The sequence below is a fragment of the Triticum aestivum genome, chromosome 5A, assembly GCF_018294505.1.
Source record: "Triticum aestivum cultivar Chinese Spring chromosome 5A, IWGSC CS RefSeq v2.1, whole genome shotgun sequence".
Classification (NCBI taxonomy): domain Eukaryota; kingdom Viridiplantae; phylum Streptophyta; class Magnoliopsida; order Poales; family Poaceae; genus Triticum; species Triticum aestivum.
The window spans coordinates 526,420,429-526,442,019 of NC_057806.1; the positions used below are offsets into that span (position 1 = coordinate 526,420,429).

At 43.3% G+C, this 21,591-nt stretch overlaps 1 pseudogene; it reads left to right on the top strand.

Moving 5' to 3' along the window:
* The first annotated feature begins 1,154 nt into the window (after nt 1-1,154).
* LOC123104495 (probable serine/threonine-protein kinase WNK5) lies at nt 1,155-19,804 on the top strand (annotated as a pseudogene).
* Nucleotides 19,805-21,591: the final 1,787 nt, after the last annotated feature.

A 21,591-nucleotide genomic window follows, 5' to 3' on the forward strand; every position in this document is an offset into this window, starting at 1 on the left:
GAACTTTGGTTATCATTATTTTCATTTTTTTACATGGTATTCATGAAATTTAAATGTATCATTGGAACAATCAATTAACATTTTGTTTACCTCATGTCAGGCATCAAGGTCAAGATCATATTTTTGTGAAATGCGTTCAAAGGATTATGATGATATTGTCATTAGTGATGTTAGAGTCGCTGAAGAACTCATTGCGTTAGACATTTCTATTCATCCAAGACATGAAAAGTAGATGAGAGCACATCAGTTGGCAGGTTTCCACTTTCTGTTTAAAAATTTAGTCTCTGACAAACCAGGAGGTACCATTCTAGCTCATGCCCCTGGTTCGGGGAAAACATTTATGCTGATTAGTTTCATTCAGAGCTTCGTGTCAAAGTATCCCTCTGGAAGACCTCCTGTTGTACTTCCTAAAGGCATATTAGGTACATGGAAAAGGGAATTTCAACGGTGGCAAAGCCAATCAGTTGGAAATCCTTACCTCTTGGCAAGCCAATAGGAGTATCCTCATGGTTGGATACACTCGGTTCTCTTGGATCATTGACAGTGATGGGGGTGGCACTGTTGCAGCTTCATGCTGGCTGGGACATGTTGCTTATGTTCCGTAACCTACTTATAATGGATGAGGGCCATACAGCTCAGAATGAGTCGACTAATGTGCTAGAATCACTACGCAGAGTACATACTCCACGTTAGTCCTATCTGATACACTTTCTCAGAATCACGTCGCAGAAGTGTTCAACATCTTGAACCTTGTACGCCCAAAGTTTTTCAAGATAGTATCATCTTGACTGTATAATGAGTCAAGTATCAATATCAGCTCGCAGGATTTCAAAAGGAGTCACTGATAAATTCACCAAGTCAGTCAAAGAGACCCTGCTGCAATGACGATAACTTCACGAGGAAAGCACATGTTATTAGAAGTCTCAGAGAACTAACAAAATACATGCTTCACTACTGCAAGGGTGATATCTTGGATAAACTACCGTGCCTAGTAGACTTCAGTGTCTTCTTGAAACTCAGTCCCAAGCAGAAAGAAATCGTTCATAAGTTGAAAGCCTTTGAGAAGTTCAAAAAACCCACAGTAGGAACTGCCATGTACTCCCCCCCGTCCCATAATGTTCTGGAACCTCGACTAGTGTGATAGTGCAAGCACCATGGCCGGCAAGGTGGAGCGGCCGGAGCGGACGTTCCCCCGGGCGCTGGCAGTAGCGGTTGTTCTGATCGCTATCAGTTACCTGCTGCCGCTTATGGCCACCACCGGCGCCACGGACGCACCGCCGGACCTGGGTCAATGGCTACTTGGTCGACGCCGCAGGCACGTACAAATGCCGCTTAGTATCAGAATTATTACAGGTTGTTCTTATCATTGTGGGGCAAAAGTTTTTCATCATTTTGTTTGTTCTCATTCTCCTTTGCTTCCTTTGTTTTTTATCATGTGCCAACACAAACGTCTTATATCTTGAGACGAAGGTAATAGCAATCATCTATCTTATGCATTAGAAACAAAAACATACGATATCTATGTATCAATATACTTACTGCTGCCTCCTTGCAAATAAATATATATATATACTTGCTGCCGCTGCTCATATTCCTTTGTATGTGTGCCTAGTTTTTTTCTTGGTCGATATTGTTGGGCTTATACAACGGTCTCCTTACACGAGGGTAAACGTCACATTTCTGAAACATGTTTTTCTTCTGTGAAATTGCTAATCAGGGAAATTCTACTTTTATGATGTGCATCTAGCTTAACTTTAGTGATTATACTATTTTATATTAATGGGTTTATGCAAAAAATGTATGAAATATATGCTCTCGGAGTTTGCAGAGGGTTTTACACAAAATCCATAGTTTCTTCTCTTTGCTTTACTCCAAAAAGATGTTAATTTTGCAAAGTTTCATCGATGTTCCCATGATATAAAATGTACACTTGCATAGTAAAAACACTTATTTTGCGTGCCTGAATAACTTATATATATTGACTACTCAAATTCTAGGTTTATTGTTTTTCCATCTGAGACACGTAGTATGTTGTTCCACCAAATGTTGCAAGTGTATATGTTAAATCATGACGAACACTATTTAATATATTTTAAAAATATCATACTTTGAAGAGTGAGTGCAAAGAGGGCGATATATGGATTTTGCATGTAATTCCACTTTGGAGTATTGTATTCTATATCAAAGTTGACTAGGGTTTTCTATGCCTGCAATTCTAAAATGTGATACTCCCTCCGATCAATATTAATTGATACTGCTTTAGTACAACTTTGTACTATTTGAGTTTAGTTTAGTGAAAAGTGCACCACATACATTTCCACCTTGTTGCCCTTCTTTTGGAGACATAAGAAAAAACTCGGGCAACTTAGTATTAGCGAACCAATATTTTAATGCCTTCTTGAGACATAAAACCGTAGATATGTTATTCTAGGGGACATAATAAAACTGTAGAGATGCTTGTTCTAGAATCAAGCCGGGCTGAATACAACCATGGCAGTTTATGATCTGACTATCTTTTTTTTTGCTCTTTCGAAGGAAATATAAGTTTGTCTATTCTGGCAGGCATCATAGGGGGCCCATGGCTCAAGTATTGGAAGGGGGCGGCGTGGCGATCTCCTCCATCGGCATGTTTAAAGCCCAGATGAGCAGTGGCTCATTCTAGCTCCTCGGGATGGCGGAACTCAGCCTCCTCCCTGCTGTTTTTGCTCGCCGCACCTCCTACACCGGGACCCCGTGGGTCGCCATCGCTGCAACAACCGTTGTCATGATCGCCGTCTCCTTCCTTGGCTTCGATTATGTCGCCAACTTCCTATATAGCTTTGGCACGTTGCTCGAGTCCACCTCCTTCTGGCTCCGTGCCAAGCACCTGATGCTGAAGCGCCCTTACCGTGTGCCACTATTGTTGCATGTGCTTGTGGCCATGTGTGTCGTGCCGTCGGCTTTCCTGGCCTATGTTTGTGTGGTGGCCGGGTGGAGGGTGTCCGGCGTTGCTGCTGGGCTGTCAGCGCTTGGTGTCGGTTGACATGGCGTCATGAGGTTGTGCAGGGCCAAAAGGTTGCTCAAGTTCAACAACGCAGTTGTTGCTGTCCATCGAGAGGGTGTCGAACAGAATGTTTGAACATTAGAGTTCTTTAGCTGAACTGTAAAGGTTCAGAAGTGGCAGGTCTCTCTCATGTAATTGGGTGAGCTAGATTTGGAGCTAAATAACAATCCCTACTCTCGAAGAACATAAACAATGATCCATGGTGGTACAAAATGAGGAGGGAACCACAAGGGGGTTTCTTTTGTCTATATGTTGTCCTCTTATCATTTTGTCCGTGTAACATGCACTAATTGATGGCCTCCCCCCCCCCCCACCCGTGTCTCTCTCCCTACCAACTCAGGGGTGAAACTCTATCGTTGCCACACCTTTCCACCCAAGCCTCCATCGTCTCGCCATCACAAGCTCTAAGGCGTGAGGTGGCTAGATGTGGTGCCTCGTTCATGTGTATGGCGCCATTCAGGTGGTGCGCGGCGGCGCGGGTCGCAAGTGAAAGTGCAACTAATCCCCGGATGATTTTGGTAATTCATAACAACATCACTGAACTAATGCCTACTCAAAGAATATTTCAGGAAAGTTCAATTTAGGTATGGCAATGTGATGTGAATGTGGACCAACAAAATGCTAAGGAATGATATTGACAAAACTTCAAGACTCTAAATTTATGGGTTAGTGATCCAAGATCACATTGAGTCCATAGAAAAGCCAATATTATTAAAAGGGGATGAGGTTTTGATCATGATGTAATGGGCAATGCTATACTTAAGTAAAAAATGTTACGTGTTTTATGTAAAGTGTAACATGGGTAATTAGTGTTGGAGAAGGGGGAGGAAGGGGCCCCACCCACCTGAAAATCAGGGGGCAAAATTAATTAGTTAGGAGGGTTACGTTAGTCTTTGTAAGCCTTACATAGATGTAGGATTATTATGGTGTAACTCCTTAAGTGCTTAGAGATATTGCTCCAAAATCCTCAATCACACTTCACACCCTCACATTCATCTATGTCCTAAACCTAAATTCATTCTCGGTCCCACCAAAACACATATAGCCGGATGCACCGAGATACACTTTTTAAACCATAGCGCCTCGGTCTCACCGAGATGGCCCTTTGGTCCCACCGAAGAGCACTTGCCAACTTTCTATTGCCAATTGAAATTCAATCGAAATTTTCAAGTGGTTTCAATTGGTGACACCAAAGTGTGAAAGTGCTTAGGTCATCATTGTTCAGTCCCACCGAGAGGTTTCATCCTGTCTTATGAAAAGCCAAAAGTTCACAAATCTCTATTGGTGCACGTATTCAACATACAAGCCAATGCTTGCATCAACGCAAAAAGCAAATTGCAACATGAATGCAACATTTGAAGCTGACACCTAGACAGCAGATCATTGTATGCTTGGAGCAAACAAATATGTGATTGTAACGTGTTGGAAAAAACCCACCAGATCATGACCGACGTTCAATCTACTTTTCTATTTTTGAGACAATTTTACTTTTTAAAGCCAAATCTACTTTTTTTAGACAAGTTGATTTTTTTGAGAAAATCTCGCGAAATCACAACGTTTACAAGGATGAAAGGAAATTTACTGGGCTAACCTAACCAAACATGACGTCCAACCCCTAAAGTTAATGCATGCTTCGCTGGACAGTGAGCTTCATAGTTTGAGCTCCTAAATTCATGGACTAGCACGTTATTTGATTTCCCCAATGATTGCACCATATTGTGCGCAACTTCCACTCCTGACTTCGTCCACCACAATCTTGCAATAGGAGGCCACATGTATGCGTTGATTGTAAAGATCCTCTGAAAGAGCCAATGCCTCTCTCACCACCATAGCTTCAAGTGTAGTTGGGTCTGAAATATAGTAGGGAAGACAATTGTCGAGGCTCCTTGGAACACCCCATTTTAATCTCTGCTCATTGCTGCCACTGCCCCATGAGTTCCACTCTGTCCCACTGCGGCATCAATGTTCACTTTCGAAAAGCTTACTAGAGAGGATAACCACCTGTTATTAGCTGGTGCAACCCAAGTAGAAGCAGTTCGGGTAGGGTTTGCCAACCTTTGAATTTCCTCCAAGTAAGATGTGATGAAACCATTGATAGCATGGGGGCATTGAAATATACCTTATGTCGAGCTTACCTTCGAGCCCCCCAGATCACCCATAATGTGACCACAAGCCAAACAAAATCGTTAGTCTGAAGAGTGGCATGCATGGTGAAGATACAATGTCTTGCATTCTCCTCCTGGTTCATACTCAACTGTTCGACCACTAGGTCCAAAGGTAGGGCCTAGGTACAACGGGACATGCTGACAACTTAAAACAGCATGCCGCCAGGTATCTTGCGCCCCGCACGGAGCTCATGCTCCTGCGGTAGCCATGTTCCTGCGATGAAGCACTTCGCCAGATGGAATTGAGTGCTGCGCTAGTCACCAAATGAACACTTGAAGTTTCGGTGGAACCTAAACATTCCATATCGAATTCCACTCACTGTTTTCTGAAGTAGTGTGAGACGAGCCTTCCCTTTCTTCAAGCCATTCTTCTATGTTAAGTTCTGTTCTCACAATCATATGGTAGGCCGAGCGTATACCTGGACGCGATCCGAGCCGAGCCGAGCTCGGGCCGAGCCCGAGCCAGCCATTAGCTCGCCCAGCACGAGCCGAGCCAGCCCGAGCTAACTGCTCAGGCGAGCCTAAGTAGCAGGCTCGACCCGAGCTGTGTGCTGGCTCGGTCCAACTCGGCAGCTCGTGTGCACTGCACATCAGCGTGCAGACTACTCCCTCTCTTCCTAATATAGTAGTATTTATATGTGCTAAGTGCTAACTTTGACAGCAAATACACCCAAGTGCTAACTTTGGACAACATCAACACTGAAAGCCTGAAACTTTGACAAGATGTACACCCAAGTTTGGACAACATTAACACTGAATGTCTGAAACTATTGACAGAAAAATACACACAGGTTTGGACAGCAAGTACACTGAAATTTGGACATCAAATGCACCCAAGTTTGGACAACACTGAAGAAGTTGAGATGAACATAAACCATTCATGAGTTTAGCAAAATAAGATGACATATTTCACATCCATAGTTCAAAGTTCAATGACAACATAAACTTAATAGTCCAAGGTTGAGAAGTTGACATATGTCACATCTAAAGTTCAGGCAACATAAGCCATGCAAGAACTCCATCATTCAAGGGTGACGACCAATATAGATCCATTGCTTGATTTACTTCCATGTGCAAATTTAACAAATGCATCTTGATGGTCTTCTCCCTACAATGTATCCTACATGTAACAATGGTTATTGTAAATAAGAAAAGCCTACAAGTAACAAAAGTAAACTAAAAAAATCTTACAAGTAACATACTTACTAGTAGTTGCAATCTGCCACACTTTTAGGCAATTTGACCTTCTCCACATCCTCCTCCTCCTCATCTTCTTCCACATCCTAGTTTTGTGCAAGTTAGCCATTAGATTTTTAGTTTATGGCAATAACATGATGCATATGGAAATCATACGACATAAAACATAGATCGAAATCATACCAACACATTTAAGTCTTTGTGAGCACCCTTGATATAGCTTCCGCCACACACCAATGCCTCCACCATGTATGGTTTTAGAGAGCTTCGATAATCATCCAGAATTCTTCCACCGGTGCTAAAAGTGGATTCAGAAGACACCGAGCTAGCAGGGATAGTTAAGAATCTTCTTGCCATGTTTGCCAAAACAGGATACCTAAGTGCATTCACCTTCCACCACTCTAGCAGATTGAAAGTGGCAACCATACCCTCATTTGCATCATCCATATAGTTTCTCAATTCACTCTTAGATCGTTTTGTAGAAGTGGATGATAAGAATGAGAGAAACTCAGAATCTGCAGGTGGCATTGAGGTACTTGTATTGCAAGTATTCTTGCATTGAGGTTCAGCTTGCCTCTTTTGAGAATCAAATTTCTCATACAACTTGTCCAAATCTTTCTTGAATGCAGACAACTGAGTTTCAGCCTTATCCTCATCATAGATCTGCCCAAAGCACCAATCCACATAGTTCATTTTGTACCTTGGATCCAGGAAAGTGGCAAGAACCATGACATTGTTTGGTTCTTCCCAATATTTGTTGAACTTGTCCATCATAGCATGTCCCACAGCATTGTAGGTTTTGTCCTTATGAACCATGGCTTTTCTCAAAGCAATTTTGATACTCACAATGTGGGGGTAAAATATGTTGGCGGTGGGATAGGATTGACCTGAAAAGGCTGTAGTCACTCTAGCAAAAGCAAACAACAATGGTTCAATAAGCTGAAACATATCCCATTCTTTTTTTGTAGGCTTCCACTTGTAGTTGGCATCCGAATCAGCATAAGACACCAAGGCTTGCCTATATGGTCGGCCAATTTCCAACATCTTGTATGTAGAACTCCACCTCGTGCAAACATCTAGGGTCAAATGCGCTCCAATTTTAAGGCCTAAACTCCTGCAAATCTCAACAAATTTGTGCAGCCGGGAAGGGGACTTCTTGAAGTACTTCACTGTCTCCCTTAGGTTCGTTACCAAAGTGCTCATGCAGGCTGTCCCATCCTGCACTACCAAGTTGACAATGTGAGCACAACACCGGACATGGAAATATTTGGCTTCAAAGTCTGTCCCTCTTCGAACAGAAAACATTGCCTTCAAATCTCTAACAGTTGAATCATTGTTTGATGCATTGTCTAGTGTGATGGACACTATCTTGTTTTCTATCTTCCATTCAGTCACACATTCAAACAACGCAACAGCCATGACGTTTCCACTGTGAGGGGGGTCCAACTCCATGAATGCAAGCACACGAGTCTGCATCCTCCAATGTTTATCTATATAGTGTGCCACTACACACATATAAGAAATGGTTTGGTTACTTCTCCACATATCTGTAGTGAGACTAATGTGGTCCACATTCTTCAGGGCTGCCTTAAGCATTTCCTTCTCTTTATTAAAAACCCTCAAACACTCAGCTCTTATTGCCTTCCTACCAATTTCTTGATATAGCGGGTTCGAGTACTTCATCACAATATTGAACCACTCATGTTCCACCATCCTGAATGAGTAGTTATGGACATCCACCATTTTTGCAATCAACTCCTTCATAGTTGTGTGCTCATACCCATTGGATGGCACACCTAGAGGAAGACCGGATTCACCTCTAACATTGGACGGCTTGTACCCAAGCCGTGATTGTATAAGTTGCGTCGCAACCTTGTTCTTGAAGATCTTACACTTCTTCATATGCCTATTAAGTGTTGTGGTGCTTGAACCTTGAACATATATGTATAAATTGTGGCAATGCATGCACTTTGCCTTCAACTCTTCAACCTTAGGATCCTTTTCTGATTTCACCTTCACCTTCTCAAAAAAAGTCCAACAATCTGAACTCTCCCTGCTAGTACTGGACTTGCTACTGCCCTTGGTAGTGACCTTGCGCTTGACTTTCACCCCTTTCTTGCGTTTCTCTCCTGTTCTTGCATTGTCTTCTTCTGAACTAACAACAAACACATCAGTGTCACCTCCAGGGGACTGAACAATATCCATTTCATCCACTGACATGTCATCTCTAAGATCATACGAGTTCTCTTCTTCCTCAGACTCGGACTCATCAGCAGGCACATACACATTCTCATCCTTCTCTTCCTCATCCTGCTCCTGGACACGATCCTCTTCCGGCTCATGTTCCTGTTCAAACAATGATATTTTGAAGGAAAATCCACTAAATATTTGTACGGCAAGTATACTGAGATTAGGACAGCAAGAATGAAGTTAAACATATGCATCCATCTATAGTTTCTACAACAAAACAATTGAGCCCTCAATAAACAGGGGCATTACATGGGCATAAATACTCACTTTTTAGACAGTATATACACTCAAATGCACCCAATGTTGTACAACATATACATTCAAACGCGCCCAATGAACAGCCAAATAACAACTTGATTCCTCCTACACAAAGCTAGCTAGGCTAGCAGACTGAATAATAACTTGCTACATCAGAAATAGACAATCATGTTACAGACTGTAAAATATTATGCAATTGCTACAAAATATCTGCAGGCACAAAACTGGAGGACTCTGGTTGGGTTAGACTTAGTCATATGCAAATCTTCAGGAAACAATCAATTACTTAAGCACAACTGATTATAATGGACAATAGCAGATGGGCATAAATCAAGTGGAAACAATAGGAAATTTACTACTTCTTTTGTTGTTCTCTGGCTTATCCCTATGCATCACACAACAAGCTCACAAGCTTTATTTATATCCAGAGGAAAGAAGAGCAGGCCACTGTGCTTACCTAGGACTCAGCTTCAGCCGGAGAAGTAGGCGTGACGGAGGTGTTCGCGGAGCCAGTCCAGCCGGATGCAACAGCAGTTGCCGCCCGCGCGCTGATACCTTTGTTGTCAGGTAGACGCCGAGGCGGAGGCGGGGGTGGCACTGCTCGCGCCTGCTGCTTTGCCCTCACAAGCGGGTCAACAAGGACGATGCTTGGATTTGCCTTGGAACGAACAGACGGCTCGATGCCGGCGTCCATGGAGCTGGAGGTCTTGCTTCTGCCCTTCTTCTTTTTTCCAATCGCTGGCTCCTTCCCAAGAATGGAGGTCAATGACCTCTCTTTCTTCTTCTCCATGGCTCCTTGGGCGATCTGGACAAGCGACGTGTGTGTCATCGGCGACACAAGGAACTGCAATGGCGGCGGCCGGCTAAGGCTGGCTAACTTAGCGCTGGGGAAAAGAGGATGAGTGCTACTCGGGGTGAGGTAGAGCGCTAGGTCAAGTGACTGGTGCTGGGCCACTTTGGACTGCAGAGTTGGACGAGCTCACGGGCTGGCTCGAGCCGAGCTGGGCTCGGCCCGAGGCCGAAACAAGCCCAATAACGCAGCTCGGCTCGGCCTTTTTGTTTCTCGGGCCGAATCAAACTCGGGCCGAGCCTAGGCGAGCCCGAGCCGAGCCTGAAAGCTCGAGTTCAACGTCCAGATTTAGTCGAGCGGACTGTACATATGCCTCGATATTTTTTGTTCCGCGCCCAAAAGTCTGAGATTCTACTAGTGCATAGTGGAATTCTGAGTATAGCTTATCTCTGCTTCTTTATCTCTACTACTATTAAACAAGCAAACATATTCATCACTACGTGCACCTAGCCTAAGCTACACAGAACAACACGGAGAAATTACAGGCTCCCGATCATATAACATAATTTGATCTAACGGTCAAGATTACACAAACCCACATCAAAAGTACACTTAGCATTTTATTCTGGGCGGACGAAAACTCTGCCACTAGTGAGCGGAGGAAAGATTGGTTTGGCAACGACATAATCCCACCCTCAATTAGGGCTAACCTCTCACCTCTAATCCCATCCCCAATTAGCGCGTCCCAACCTTCCCAAATCGCGGTCTCAGCTCTGCTCCGCCCTCGCCCACCCGCCCGTTTCGCATGCCCCCAAATCCACCGTGGCCGCGCCGCCGTAGCAGCAGCACCACCCCGTCATCGACGGCAGGAGGAACAGCAGCAACGAGGAGGCGTTTCAGGAGGTGGACCCGACCGGGCGGTTCGGGCGGTACGCGGCCATGCCGGGATGGGCTCCGTCAAGAAGGTTCGACCAGGAGGAGTGCATCGAGGTGGCGTGGAACCGGCTGCGCCTGCGCGCGCTGGACCCTGCCATGGTCGACCGCCGCCATGCCGAGGTGCGCCTTCTCCGCTCCCTCCATCGTGACCACGCCATAGGCTTCCACGAGGTCTGGCTCGACCACGACGCTGGCGTGCTGAACTTCATCACTGAGGTCTGCAACTCGGCGAGCCTTCGCGAGTATTTCGACCGCCACAAGCACGTCTCCGTCAAAGCGCTCAAGAAGTGGGCGCTCCTTGAGGGCCTTGACCACCTCCACACCCGCGACCCCTGCATCATCCACCGCGACCGTACTTGCAGCAACATCTTCAGCAACGGCAACATCGGCCATGTAATACCTGCGCCAATCAATCTCGCTCGCCTAGCTAATTGCCTATCCTCTCACACTTCTTGGTTCGGACAGCCTCAACGGCGACGAGGACAACAGTAGGATCTAACGTACGGTTCTTGGTCCACCCTTTCATCGTACTGGATTAGGAATGCTTGCTTGTACCTGGTGTTGATGGTTGGGGTTCTGCAGACTTGGCAGAGATCGTGAATTTTCTCGGTATCATGCAAAGCGATTCAGTTGAGAGGAATGCAACTCTTTGTTCTTTGAGGAGTGAATTCCATTTTTTACCTTGTAGTTGTACATTTGTGACACATCTTACCCTATTTAGCGGAACTTTTATCGAAATGTCAGATTTTGGAGACTTTTAACACGGTTTTACCCCAGTTTTACATTTTGTCTGTTTATGGTCGATAGGATCGGCATGTTGCGTCATTGATTTGTAAAAAAAACTGTGAGGATCGGAGGGCATCATTGGCGATCTTGTCCAAGCTTCTCTTGTCTATCTGTTCCACTCCTTGTGGCCGTCCACATGTTTTTGGATACAGGGCGTCACCTCACACCTTACCTGATGGACACACATCAAAAAACAAGGGTCCAAAGATTTCAAAAGGGGTATTCTAGACGAATTTTCACTCGAAGGGGTAATTAGTGTCACAAATGTATAAATATGGGGTAAAAAGTGGAATTCACTCTTCTTGGAGGCTTACTTTTCTTTAGTGTTAGATTTTGTTACATATCTGCTGTGTGACGAGAATTGCAAACTCAGATTCAGCGGGCGCCATCTTTTGTGGTGTTGCATGCCAAAGGCAGGCAGTTGGAGCTTCTCCATCTAATTGTTAACTTGGTGGAAGCTAGCTGCTATACCGACAACCTAGAGTGGAGGTTGGTTTACCACTTCACTCTTTGTAGTATAATTTCTCTATGCTGATTATACAAAACCATTAGTCAGATTCTCATAATCGGTAGCTATTTTCTGTTAAATATTTTCCAGCATTGTAAGCAGAAAAGGTTTTTGATGCAAAATGTACTTCATTGTACAGAAAGTATTAGATGATGTTTTAACCTCGGTGTTGGAGCATCTGACACATACATTACCTGACAAATTGCTCCCTCACAGTGTCGTTGATGAGCGGTTAGAAAGGATGTACAACTTGTAGATTCCATTGACATACATTACCTGACAAATTGCTCCCTCGCAGTGTCGTTGATGAGTAGTTAGAAAGGATGTACAACTTGTAGATTCCATTGCAGAGAAACATGCTTAGATTTTTTTCAGAAGAGTGCAAGTCTTTTCCTGCTGCTGTCCAAATACAACCAATTTACCCCCTGTAAGTGAACCCAATTTTATGTTCTTGTCAGATGCATTATTTAGAAGGCACAAATTTCTAGCACACATATAATTTTGAAAAGGTATGAATCTGTGTTGCTGTTTTGTGACCCCCCAGATGACAAGCAATTTCAAGAACCACCACCATTTCAGTGTGAACATAGAATAAATATAGTATGGGTGTTTAAAAATCTTTCCTTTATGACTATTTGGAAATCTAAAGTATCAGTATTGTTCTATTTCTAAATGATTTTTTAGTATCAGATATAAAAATAGCAGTCAAATTTCGGAATAATTACGGTGCATAGTTGGTTAATTTATTCAGAAAGGGGAGAACCATAAGTAGTTGTTTGCACTTTAAAGCTTTGCTCGATTTCTTGTTTAGCTCATTTCTGTTGACTTTTGTACAGCCAAATCAGGAGCTTGGATGATGTCAGGTTGAATCTCGAGGTTCTCAAGTACTTGTGATGGTATTCTCTTATATATCTAACTAAGAAGATGTAGATAATAAAAATTTTATTTGTTTTGTATAACTTTACTGCGCATATGTGTATGAGTGTATGTTCAGATTGTTCAACACCACCTTTATTTTTCTAGAATCCCGTGCCATTTTGTATTTGTACATCTTGCATTGAGGGAGTGCAGCAAATCCAGGACTCACCATGATGATGTGCATTCTAAGAAAAATATAATCAAATTCCTATCACTTAAGATACCTTTACTAGCGGAACAATGGAATTGTGTGTACAAAATCTTTCTTTCATAGCAATTATGATGATAAAATATTCGTCCTTCATGTTTTGCAGAATAGTTCAGTGAAATGTACAAAGGGATAACCTTGGATGCAGTACTGGAGCATAGGCGGGACACTACTGGTCCTTGCCCTCACCTCCCTTCCTAGAGGAAATTTTACCAAATATGCTTATATTTCTGCTAATCGTTCTACTAACCCTCCGGCGTCTCTGATCACCCTAGCCCTTTTTATGTCATACACTCATTTTGGCCCCTCCTAATAACTGGTTCATGCTCCCCCACAGCTTAGATTGTGAAGACTTGCTTAATCCATCCTTTTGCTTTGCTTACTAATGATGCCCCAAGATGCAAAATACTAATTATTTTGCTTTATGTGTGTGCTACATTTTAGATGCAATTGATGATCAACATCTTTGGCTTCACGGTTATTCATGGAAACTGGATGTGGTGAGTGTCGTCAAAATTTTATCCATTTTTTATTTTCTTCACATTTTTAGTAAAATGACTATTCAGACAAGCTTAAAAAATAGATAAATTGGTTTCATAACATTTGGATTCTAGAGGCTTGTCATGCACTGCAAGTCTACATGTTGATCCATTTGAACCAATGCATGAGCTCAGTCGAATTCACATCAATGTCCTTTAACACTGCAGGCAATGAAACAAAAGGAGTTGCACTGGTTGGGAGGCATGGAGAGTTCAAGTACTATCTGGGATACTACTTACATTGCTAATAAGTTAACGTCTGGTCCTAATACTAGGATTCCCAGCTATCTTAGTTTCAAGCCCTGTATGCTGATTTGATTGAAGGTGGAAATGGGACTCCTTTTGGTGCTTAAGTAATAACTCAATGATAGCGGGAACTGGTTGAATTATCAATATACATTTGGGCATAGAGCATGAGGATGTATGAAACTTCTGAACACTTTCAGGTTGTCTATAAATTAACAGTCTTGGCCACTTAAGAAAAGTGAATTGCAACTAAATTGTTGAAAATGCAGTTCTACGATTAAGTACTTTGCTGAAATTTTCAGGTTGTCGGACAAACTGCAACTATGAACAGTATGCCTCATTTGACTCTTGTGGGGGTAGAGCGATAAAATAAACATGTCATCACTAGGCGAGTTCAAACACTGGATGGCAAGGCGATCATCTATTTGAATACACTTATTCGTTTCAAGGAGGTAGAAGGCGGTGCAGAAGCTGCAGTTTTGACCCCACTTGTGCTAGCCAATTTTTTTTCTTTGAGATTTGTGCCAGCCAATTTGGGTATGATGCTCACGGAGGCCATTCTACGTAGCTGATGGACTGTCATGTCTATATAATTCTTATATAGCTGACAATTCAATCATGAAATGCTAGGGCTCCATGGAAGGAAAAGGAAAATGCGTCTGCAAAATCAGTAGATTTTGTGATGGAAGGATTGGTAGATTTGATATTATCTTACAACCTATAAGAACACCGAATGTGTGAAACAACATTCGTTATTGTCCAGCAACGCGACCATAAATCCACAATGATTGCAACACTGTATTTATTTGACCATATATTTTCAGAATATTTCATGTTTTGTTTATATATACTTATGATACTTAGTTTAAGTTTGAAACGTGCGTTGCATGTGCATGTTTACTAGTGCGTCAAAAGGGGTGAAAAATCGAGCGAACAAGTTCCTCCCTCCATGACGTTGTAGCACTGTCGATGAGCTCCCTTGGTATACATGAGTGGGCGGGGTTTGGACCTCGGTATCCAATTCTGTTTTTGTGAGGGGTCGGTATCCAATTCTGTGCCATGGACAGTCGAAAACCTGCACTCTGGGCCCACAGAGTTTGCACCAGAAACCCACCCAGGCCCAGCACGCGAAACCCTCGCACCCATTTCGCACTGCTGCCACCGCACGCTCAACACTCGCCAGGCACATCGCCGTCTCCGCGTTTCCTTCCTCAACGGCGACCCCGATGCCACGGCCGGATGCCAAAATCGGCAACCCGGAGCGCGCGCCGTCGTATATAAGGATGCCTCATTTTCCTAGCCCTAGCCCGGGCCTCCTTCGACCCGCACCCGCCGCCGGCCCCCGAAACCCTAACCCACTCCGGCGAGTAGATCCGGCATGTCCTGCTCTCTCCGCCACCAGCCGCCAGAGATGTCCGCTCGCAATTCATCTGCGTTCGCCGCACATCCGGTCCACCAAGATTCCGTCGCCACCCCCAACTCGCCCGCGCTCGCCGCCAACCCGGTCCACCAGGCTGCCGTGGCCAACCCCAACTCTCCGGTGCTCGCGGCCAACCCGGTCCACCAGGCCAGCGCGGCGGCGGCGGCGGGTTGTATGGCGCTCCTGGGGCCCTCCCAACCGAGCAAGGGTCTTTGACGGTGCTGCCGCCCCCGCCGCCGCCGCCGCCACAAGGCGCGCCTGTGATGAAGACGGTCCAAGGCGTGAACATGATGGCTCCGACACCCCTGCAAGGACCCCCGGTGATGCAACGGGCAAACACAGTGGTGCCGATGCCCCTGCGGGAGCTGCTCATGACCGTTCCCCTACAAGGCAGACCTGTGATGGCACCTCTACCTTTCCCCGGGGGTCCTACATCCATGATGGCACCTCCGTCCTTCTATGATGTCGCTTCACCAATGATGGTGCAGCAGCCTCCACATGCCGATTACATGATGGGCCAGCCGCTGTTGTGTGCCAGACCTCCACCGGTGGCGCTGCATCACCCATAGGCCGTACACATGGTGGCACAGCCGCCTTTGCCAGCTGCCCCCCCTCCTCTCAAGCGTCACCATAGTGACTACTTTGGTTTGTGCTTACTGCTCAATGCTCTGCCTCTGTTAGATTAATTCTTTGTTTTGTTCCTGCAGATTCATATAAAAGTTTAGCAAAGAGAAATGCAACCTTATCAGATTTTTTGATGCTTATGGTTGTAGTTTATCGAGTAGATTTTGTTGATGCTTATGGTTGTAGTTTATACAATAGTTTATTATTATTATTATTATTATTATTATTATTATTATTATTATTATTATTATTATTATTATTATTATTATTATTATGTTGGTAGCTTATACAATTGTCTGTTTGTTGGCCATATGTACGGTTAGGCTTTTGGTTATGTCTATGTAAAAAGCATATGGCTACAGACATATCTTTGATTTTTTCTGGGAAGCTTAATGGTCAACGCTGCGATTGTTTCTCTTATGCATGGTTCAACATCGATAATCGAGATGTTGTTGATTGTTAGATTGCACCTATTTTTAAGCATCACGGCATCATGTTTCTAGACTGAAGGTTTGGATTTGTTAATGAGAATTGAGAACATAAGTAGGATAGTTATAGGATACAGTTCTGGGATTTTTCTCTCTATGGTGTTGGTAGCATTTTCTCATGTGGATTAAGTGTTGCCCAGCTTTTGCTATGTTAAAAACATTGGCGCAAAACCGACAGCACATATTTCTACTATTGTTCTAAAGAGCTTTGAAATGGACATCATATGACCAAATATATTATAAATCTTTAAAAACTTGAATTGGTCAAGAGTGCTTATGTCAACCTGGTTGATCTAGCTTAGGTTTTGCATGCTGCTGCGTCGTAGCACGGTCGCACCCTTACTTTTGACGCAACAATTAATAGTTTCATAAAGCTAGTTCCTCTTTCCTATTAGTACCCTTCCAACATTTTATTGAGTATGACTAATTGCCATTTGGGCATTAGTTGTATATTTGTTGTCATTTCTGAGCTGCATGATAGGTTTAATAAATCACCATCTCTTCAGTTGGCAGCTTAGATTTTTGTCATCTCACAAAGTCCCCTACATTTATCAATGCGTGTGAATATCTTTAATGCTTGTTATGAATGATATGCTCCTCATTTTTTAACTTGTTTAAACCCTTTTCACATTGGTAACGCCGTAACAGTGAGATTGCCTTTTCCCCCTCTCCAGATTGTCCCTTTCTTGATATGTGATATAGTTAGATCCACACTTCAGTTAATGCTCTCATGTTAACGCGCGTTTTGAAAAATCAGCATGCATATGTCCATTTCAACCTCATAGATGACAAATGAGGTCATCATTAGCAAACGATACTGAAACGTTGATATGCTCGTCATTTTTAACTTATTTAAACCGTTTTCACATTGGTAATGCTGTAATAGTGAGATTGCCTTTTCCCCCTCTCCAGATGTCCCTTTCTTGATCTGTGATATAGTTAGATCCACACTTTAGTTAATGCTGTCCTATTAATGCGTGTTATGAAAAATCAGCGTGCATATGTCCATTTTAACCTCATAGATGACAAATGAGGTCATCATTAGCAAACGATACTGAAACGTTGACATGCTCGTCATTTTTTAAACTTATTTAAATCCCTTTCACATTGGTAATGCCGTAACAACGAGATTGCCTTTTCCCCCTCTCCAGATGTTCATTTCTTGATATATGTGATATAGTTAGATCCACACTTTAGTTAATGCTGTCCTGTTTATTTTTATCGGGCTTGCTTTTTAAATGGTAGGTATAATTAATAATTTCAAGCAGTCATGAGTTGAGAACTGAGCGCTAGCCCAATGGTAGGAGTTCAGGTTGTTGAACCTACATATCTGTGTTTGAATCCCCACGGGGACTCCACTTGGGTGCTATCCATGTTTATTTGTGGAGTGGTCCCACTTCTACCTATCTGCTTGGGTGCTATCCGCGTTTATTGGTGGAGTGGTCTCACTTCTACCTAACAGTGGGCAGTTAAGGGAGGGATCCGTCCCCCTTTAGCCCTGATTGTTAGCAATCACGAGTCACGTGGCGCTCTCAATGGCTTTTAGAAGTTCATTCATTCCCAGTAACATATACATGCATATAATTTAGTTATTACACCCTTCTGTAGACATGCCTTTTGGACCGCAAATGACTGGTTTTGAGCTGGAAATGGCTGGATTTGATGAATCGATGGGACTGCCTTATGGGCCTTACATAAACAATGAGGTAACACAATAATTCCTTGTTCCTCATTAAGACTAGCAGCTTCATCAGTAAATGTGAAGTAGTGGATTATTTTATTTGACCTGGTGCATCTTTACAGATGCCTTCTGTTGGTTCTTATGAGCCACATCTTCCTTTAGACGCATCAAGCACCCTACATGTTGAAGGTTTCCCACCCAACTGTACTAGACGGGAACTTGCACGTATCCTTTGCCATTATTATTTTGAGTTTATTTGTCATTTTATTAATAAGGGAACTATGTTGTATGTTTATGTTCTTACCAACCTTGTGTCTCAGTCTTTCCTTTTGTGTTTTAGCTTGCACCATTTAGTGCTTCACCTACTTGACTCTTGCTTCTCTAGATATATTTCGCCCTTTTACTGGATTCTGTGCAGTAAGGCTGGTCAACACAGGATATAATAATCGACATGTAATAGCTTATGTTGACTTTGAAACTCCTGCCCAAGCCTTCTCTGCCATGAAGTCTCTGCAAGGTGAATATAACATCATTGTCAGCCGAAACTGTGTCCCTTACATTCTACTAGTATTCTATACCTGATACTTACGTTACCAATTCTTTTGAGCTTTGGTCTGCACATCCTTTGTATCAATATCGTTGTGTTCCCAAGTTGTGACTCTTACATAAGTACTTACAGCTGTTGTCAACCCTTGTTGACTGTTTCATTTTTTCTTTGCATATCTTTCCTATTCTTACTGAGCTAGAGTTTACATGCTAGAATCTGCATGCAGAATAGAGAATGCACCCCTTTGCTCTATTCTTTTCTGCTATGTTTCACTTCCAATAGGTTGCGTGTTAACTATTGTTTATATATCACACATCTTGCAAATATAAGTGTAGCATTTATTCATTTCATATCCAGCATCTGCCAGATAACTTTTACCTGAATATTGAGATAAGTGCCTCGTATTGCTACTACTATTTTTCCTTTTTTTAGTATTTTAGTGCATCCACTTTGTTCCCTAGATGATTTGTTTCAGACTTTCTACAGTTAGCATAATCCCTTTATTTTGTTTGTGTCTCACTATCCAAAATATGTCAGTGTTATAGCACGAAATTGACACTTGTTTGGTTGTGGGCTTGAAATAAACAATGGCGCTTCTTTTTGCAGGTTATTTGTTTGACATGCATGACCGATACTCAGTCAAATTGGACCTCCAGTTCCTTTTTGGTCCGTCCAAGGTAAACTGATGACTCGTGCTAGGCGATAAACCTTGTGGGTCTCAGTTTCTTATATATCAATTTGAAACCATCAATTTGCAAATTCTTCCTTGCTTATGTTACCTCATGGGAGGGAATGGACAACTTGATTAAATTGTTTTTTAGGCTTTACCTGATACACTATGACGAGCCTATATTAGAACTGGAATTGGTTATTTAAAGTTAAATGTTGTATGAGATGCTCTAGTTTGTCATTTTGTACTGTAACTTATCATGTATCCGCGTGGCCCATACAATATAGTTATGAGCAACTGAAGGTTTCATATCACTAATCTTTTACAAAAGTAAAAGGTTTCTGTTTGGTGGGCATATTACGTCAATATAGTTTTACTGTGGATTACACAAGGGCCATGACATGGCATGTGCCTAGTGATCTTTAAGCTGCTTATCTTGAAGATAAGCAAAGTTCTGTTCGGTCCAATGCTGTTTTCTGTTGTTGGGTTACTCAGGCAAGATCGATTGTGTTCGGTTCATAATCACTTAGTCACCTAGCCCACCTGTCATGCTCTTTTAGCTAAATTGCCACAATTGTGTCCATCACACTTTGGCCAACCAGGTAACCATATGCCATGACTCTTGATCCATGTTCCTTTGTGTGTGGGCGCCGCACGGGGTTGGGGTGGTAGGATTCCTTGCGGTTTCAGGCGAGGTTCGCGTTGGCAGGGGAGGGATGCGCGGAACTGCCCGCCAGGCGTCCTGATTTCCGGTGGATGCTTGGGTATTGTGAAGATCTTTTTGGTTGTGTTGTGCCGTACGGTGTCCGTATCGGTGGCGGGTGTGTGTACCCGCCGCCCGTGGCAGATAGTAGGGGTCTCTCCGTCCAACCGTGCCGCCGGCGAGGAAGGAGGAAACGGCAAGGAGTCATTTTTTTAGAATGGGGCATGGGAGGATTCGAGCGGAGGAGGAAGACGGCAAGATGATGAGCCTTAATGGTGATGGTGTTTGAGGTTGGTAGTGGTCCTCTTAATTGTGTTTGATGTACATTATGGAGGCCCAGTTGGGACAGCCCACTGAGACACTGCTGTCTGATGGGCAGGTGCACACAGAGGGCCCCTCTAGGAGACGGAGAGGGAGATGGCGGCGGCAGCGGCAGGTGTGGCATGGTATCGTATTCGCGGTCAGCGGTGGCAAGAGCACGCCGCGTAGGAGGATGGTTGGGAGGCGGAGCGACAGGCAGCGTCGTGGCGCATGGCCGCACCCGCACCATGGGTGAAGCAGCAGCCGCTAGGGTGCTGAGGCAAGCCGCAATCGTCCCTTAGTTTCTGTATACTTCTCTTGTCAGCTGTCACCGTAATTGTCAATAGAAATTGCCAATTGTGGTTGCTAATCCCGCAGGTTAGCACAGTAGGCCGAAAAACGTTGTTTCAGCCGCTTTGGCTCTTCTCCTAAGAAAATGATGCAACTTTCCACGTTTATTCTAAAAAGAACAAAAGTTGGAGATACTAGCTCTATAAAATTATTCTCAGATGGTGCGACACTGCGACTGCTCCGTACAAATGTGCAACTCAAGCAGAAATGTTGGGTGTGCGTTAGTTTAGAGGAAATTATTTGGCCATGACCCTAAAAACAGAACCTATTTGCCCATCAATTTGACCTTGCAAAGTTTTTCAAATTTATCCATGGATTTGAATTGAATTGGATTAGATTGCATGACATAGTAGTTAAATGGATGTTTGGTTTGTCTACACAAAGACCGGTATGTTTGATTCATGTCATTGCCATATCATCCTTACATTTCCCCTGTCAGTTTACCATTATGATTATATTTGAGTATTTTCCTTGGCATTTATGGCAACGTCCCTCAATGTATCCATGAAATGCTTGTTTTATTTGCGTGCATTGTAATATGTTTTTGGGAGTCTATTTCTGCTCAGATACGATTCCTCTATACATAGGATACAATGCTTATAATATATAGCTGTTTAGCTGCTAACTCATCACACTGTGTGTGGTTTCACAGATTCACACGGCAATCATTTTGTACAACTACTCTGGCCATGAGTAATGTTAATGTAACATATAATGGATCTTTCCATTTTATGGCTTCTCCTTATGTTTTCAACGCCAATCTCTCGAATCCTTGGCGCTTAACAGAAAAATCACTGTGCTAGTCAATGTAGGTTATGAGGAATGGCCTGACATGATTGAGCCTACCCAGTCTTATCCTGTGTAACTTCACAGTTGAAGTAGTAATAATTGCAGCAGGTTTTAGATGTTCACCTAGTTTCTTGACCTCGATTCTTTGTGCAATCCTCTGGTTGACTCTTACAT